This window comes from Peromyscus maniculatus, chromosome 11 (genome assembly GCF_049852395.1).
Source record: "Peromyscus maniculatus bairdii isolate BWxNUB_F1_BW_parent chromosome 11, HU_Pman_BW_mat_3.1, whole genome shotgun sequence".
Classification (NCBI taxonomy): Eukaryota; Metazoa; Chordata; class Mammalia; order Rodentia; family Cricetidae; genus Peromyscus; species Peromyscus maniculatus.
Window position 1 is genome coordinate 60,251,578 of NC_134862.1, and position 6,000 is coordinate 60,257,577.

The following is a 6,000-nucleotide window of genomic DNA, read 5'->3' on the forward strand; positions in this document are numbered from 1 at the left end:
TTAATTAATGATTGATTTGGCAGGGCCCAGCCCACTGTGCATGGTGCCACCCCTTAGCAGGCAGGTCAGGTCATCCTGGAGTTTGTAAGAAAACAAAGTGAGCGATCCACTGGGAGCAATCCAGTGAACAGCACTCCTCAGTGGCCACGGCTCTGGTTCCTGCTTCCAGGTTCCTGCCCTGTTTGAGTTCCTGTCCTGACTTCCTTCAGTGATAGATTTCTACCTAGAAGTATAAGACAAAATAAGCCTTCCCCCTGAAAGTTGTGTTTGGTCGTGGTCTTGTCACAGCACTGGAAACCTAATGAAAACACTGTGTCTCAGTACATAAATAATAAAATTTGAAATACACACAGATGCTGAATGTCACTTCTTCATTCTCTATGATCGCTACATTTCCATTTTAATTACACTCAGTTTTCAAGATACATCCCATCATATTAGACCTTGTTAGTTAATATGTCTTATCCTGGCTCTTTCTTCCAATATTTATCCAACCCTAACCATGCCATCCAGGCAATATGAAAGCACTCATGGTGCTAAAGATACCAATGAAAATAGCTCCCAACCACTCTGCCATTTACGGTCAGAGCTACAGATGAGGTTCCCAAGCTGTATATGTGAAACCGGAATAGAAATGAAGAATTCTTCTGACAGGCAAGCTCTGATCATATGGCATCTGCCTGGAGCGCTTTTGAGAATTCTAGGACAGAATCGGGGCTTGGAAAAATTGCCCAGATCAATCAGTAATGCCTGCCATGCACGTGTGTGATTGTATTCATATCTTACTTTCAGAACTTCGTACAGTGTTTAAAGAAAAGGGGCCAGGGATGGAATAATGGTAATACTTTAAAAAGGAAGGGATGGATGGAGGGACAGAGGGAGGGATGGAGGAGGGGATGGAGGGAAGAGGTGCTTCTGCACTGCTCAAAGGAGATACCATCCAGCTGAAAAGAGGGTCTCCAAAGGGAAGCAATCAGTGTGTCATAGGTCATAGCTACCTGGAGGTAGAAAACCTGAGAAATGGCATCCACTGTAAAAGCACTTGCAGGTTTGCGGTGGAATCAAAACTTATGTACAGAGACTGAGAAAGTACAGAAGTAAATTCTTCCTACATTTTTCTAGAACTCCAAGCACCGCACATGCTATTCTGCTCCTTCATATGCAACAGGGCACGTTTGGTTCTGAGTTCACTTCTTTGTTATTATGAATTCTAAAGTTGGAGCTCTAGGCTGTTTGCTTCTAGCATATCCACATTTCCAGGATATGACTTTTCTCTACAAACAGTTCTGGGAGCCTCTTTGCATGATTTTCATGCTCAGCCAACACCCACTTTGCCGGTTGGTGTGTTTGTTTTCATTTTACTTTTGTTAAATAGTGTTCCCTATTTCAATAACAAAATACTCTACCTCTATGTAGAATTGACAACTCCTCAGACAGATTAGTATCCAGGGACTTCTTCAGTTAAAGTTCCATGAGTTAATAGCTGACAGGGTCTAGTTTATTCATCAACGAGTCTGTGTCCTTCAACTTTTTAGAATGTTTTTAAAAATATGAGTTGGTTCAAATAATTAATTGTATCCCAGTACAAATTATTCCCTAAGAAATAGTTAATCTAAGTCACAATGTGGTTGAAAAGGAGGAATAAGCAAGTTCCCCAAACATGGGTCTCAATATGAGTGTTCACTAAAAGTGGAGGCAATTGTAAACACAGTTCTGAAGATACGCAGTAGACATAGGGAACGACAGATTGCCACAATTGCAGCTGAGAACCTGAAAATACCAGTCTCTGCGCCCACATCCAGCCTTGTTCTAGGAAAAAGATTGCACACAGTGTTTCCCATTAATCTGATCTTGCCACACTTTGATACCTCTGAAGAACAACAACAACAACCACAAACAGTTAAATCAGGAGTCAGAGAAGTGGGAAGAAGCTAAGCTGGGAGAAATAAAGCAGGAGTAGATGAGAACCCTGTCTGTCCTCCACTGTGACAGCGATGAAGGTAAGCACGTGACTTTCTGGGTCATGGAGGTGAGCTGAATCTCTAAGCGCTCTTCTGTCTGAGCCAAGACTGGTTTCAAAATCATTTCATTCCCATTTTTTTAGTTTGTGCATGTATGCGTGCGTGCGTGTGTGCGTGCGTGCGTGCATGTGTGCATGTGTGTGTGTGTTGAAACAGGGCCTCCCTATACAATGCAAATGGAACTAAACCTTGGACTCCTCCCGCCTCAGCCTCTAAACTGCTAGGATTACAGGCATGCACCACCACTCCTGACTTCAGGTTGGAATTTAATAGCATTTAAGGGAAAGAATTCATATGAAAATCCACTCCAAACTAAGTGTGGGTGAGTCCTTTGGTCATTTTTTAAGCTACAAGGCCATTGTGAAGGTGAGATGGCATCAGCTGAAACATGTTGGAATAGTCAAATCATCTTTGTACAATTCAGGATGAAGAAATGCCATCCGATACGTCATGAGTCATTACATGACTATTGTGGCTATGTCAAAAGCTGTGTCACAAGAATAAATTAATTGTTATTACATATTAGCATAAGATTTGTGTCATCTAATTTAAAAGTCAAAATCAAAACTCTAGAGACACAAACTTCCACTCATTACTTTGTGAGCATACTAATAATACTTTCTCCATTTATTTTTATGTCTAGTAAATATTTAGTCTTACTTGGAAAGACACTCTTAAAGCTAGACAGTCTAACACGGAGCCAAAAGTTTCCTTCTGTCACACAAGACATTTTTCATTTTCTAACTGAGTCTTAAGGCTCATCCAGAGAAATGCACTCTACTACAAAGCTATACCCTGCCCAGTTTATTGCTTTAGTACACCCCCTGCTCTAAAACTTTTGTTGTTGTTAGTAGAGAATTTGGGGGCAGTATCTCACCATTTCACCCGAAATCCGTAAAGATCCAGCTCTAAGTGGCTGTGTGAATCTTCCTTTGCACTTGTTAAATGTCAAGCAAGCTCGCCTGTGTTTGCCATTTAAGTTGAGTGATAACAGTTTATTCAGTTTTTGCTGTGTTCTAACTGTACCACATATTTTACATAAATTATCTCACTTAACATTCACTATAATTTCATAAGTAAATATCATCCTCCTCATTTTACAGACGAGGGAAAGAAGGCTTAAGGAAATTAAATGCCAAAAGGCAAAGCCAAACTGAAGTCACTTCTCTTGAGCCTTGTGGGCGTGAGGAAATGACAGATCGAATGTGAGCAGTTGTCAAATTCAGGAGAATAAAAATTTGAATGTTCCAGAAAAATCAGCAGTAGTGAAATTCCACTCCCCTGCTGATAACTTTGAAGAGCCTTGGGAACTCGATAAATCCTCGGTGATTGACAGCGGCTTGATTCAGCCTAGAGTTCAATGGGACCATCAGTAATCATGAGAACTTCATTATGATAGCAAAATCAGATATTATCCTTGTTCTCCGAAGAAGCAACCAGAAGCTTGGACAGGTGAATGTTTATAGATAATTGCATGTCCCATAAGAATGAAGCCCAGACACATGTACAAGTCCTCCATCACTGTCCTTTCCCAGGTATATCACATGGCCTTCCCAATGATAGTGCTGTGTTTAAGTCCATGAGGTCATTTAGCCTCTCAACTTCATTGTTTAGATTCCTAGGACCTACTGCGAAAGTCTTGGACTTTCCTTCAAACCTTGGTATTCTTAAATTATACATTTGACCTTGGATATAGCCTTGAACTAGACATAGCTATGTTGCTAAGAGCAGAAAGAGAAGTTCTGAACCTTTATGCCTGTAGAGCCTAGAAATGACAAGGGGGTGATGATGCTGCCACCTCAGTGATAGAATGGTTGCTTACTGAATACTGAATCCTTGGAATTAGACACAAGTCTGGCACTTGGAAGCAAGTCTGTAAATGCCACTTAATAGGTTAGGGAAAGAATACAGACCTGACCACTTGCAGTGCAGACCAGTGGCCTTCAGACTAGAAAGCATAAATCCTAAAGGGTATGTTGACTGAGCCATAGAGACAGGGAAGAAAATACCAGAATTTCTACACCAATTTCTTATCTCACCATTTTTTATTCTATTTTGTCTTATGATGTATATAACATATTAGCATAGTGATACCCCTACATGTTTTCAACTAGATGTAAAAAAATAAGCATGATTTCTTAAGTGGGGGAGACGTAGATTTGTTAAGGAAAGAGAAGTACGAGTAAGAGGGGCTCTAATGGAGAAATACCCAAATAACTATATAAATATTAAGATTATTTCACACAAGAGGGCCTACTGATGGGATCTATAGTGACTCCTAAGGTAATATATATTGTCAACGTAGCCATTGGCTGCCTCTCAGGAGTTGAGTGTCAGCCACTATTGCTGAAGACATTGCATACTTAGAACACAAGACTCTGGGTGATTTGAGCTGGATCTGACCTGTGGTCTAGCTTCCATGATTCCAGAAAATATTATGCAGGCCAAGGGAGGGTAGCAATTCTGCAACATTATGAACTACAACAATGACCAGCGTGATGAGATATGCATAGATGTGCAATAAGTTGCTGTGGAATAGTCCTTTTGCATACTGTGAAGATTTGTCACTCCGATTGGTTTAATAAAAAGCTGACTGGCCGGTAGCTAGGCAGGAAGTATAGGCCGGGCAGCTAGAGACAGAGAGAATTCTGGGAAGAAGAAGGGAGGAGTCAGGGGAGTCGCCAGCCAGACACAGAGGAAGCAGGACATGTAGAAAATGAAGAAGCCATGAGCCACATGGCAAAGCATAGATAAGAAATGTGGATTAATTTAAAATGGAAGAGTTAGCTAGTAGTAAGCCTGAGCTATTGAGCGAGCATTTGCAATTAATGTAAGCCTCAGTGTATTTATTTGGGAGCTGCTGGTGGGACAGAAACTTCTGCCAACAACAAGCGGCACTCACATGTTGGTTGCAACCAACAGCTGCCTAGTTGGATTTAGGGCCCACTCAGCAGGAGAGAAATATGCCTGATCCTGAAATGAAGCCATGTACCCAGGGCTAGTGAGGTCATGGACCTTAGGACCTCAGGTGGTAGGAAAAAAATTTCCTACCACCACTTTGCTAGACCATCATCACTTTGTAGACAATCCCTTACTACATTCTAGTTCTTGTCCTTAGACCCACAGATAAGTGTGACCATCACCCCTCATCAAAGTAACCCCTCTGTATGGCCAGTGGAGACCATCACAGAAAACCACAGCTGGACCCAATGCAGAGAGCAACAGCTCCTGGGTCACCCAGCTCGAACTGATAAATCTACATCACAACTCCTGTATCTACGGCTCAGGGACCATTGAAGAAGAGGGGGGAATGTGTAAGAGCCAGAATACCAAGATGTCTGCTGTGAAACAGTATCTCCTAGACACGGCTGTATAAACAAGACCAGAACAATAGCAATATCAGTGGGCCTATTAATGTGCAAGGGTGAAAATTTTGAGGGGTTCCACCCCTAAGCAAAGAACTATAGGCCACTAATGATTGATGGGAGAAGAATTAGCCTCTCCAGGGATGAGCCCCCTTATTGTTCCTTCAGTGCAGAATAGTGAGCCAAAAAATGTACAAACAACAAACACGGACTCAGTGGGTTATATTTATGTATATTTGTGCATACACATACATCTGTGTGTGTGTGTGTGTGTGTGTGTGTGTGTGTGTGTGTGTTTGTAACAATAATAAAGAAAAAGAGACTGTCAACTTGAGTTGGGGGGGATATGGGAAGGGCTTGAGGAAGGGTAGTTGGGAGACAGTAATAGAAAAGGAAAAGGAAAATAATTCTATTTCAATCAAAAACATATTTTGTTAATGTCAGAAACTTCTAGTTAAGATCAACTAATTTGTCTTGGCCTTTGTTAGCCCTGCAAGGCATCCAAAATACCTTAAGCAGTTGTTTTAAAGATGAGTGGCTTTAGGAATCTCTTGAGTAGGTTGTTTTTGTTTGTTTGTTTGTTTTTTGAGACAGGTTTTCTCTGTGTAGCTTTG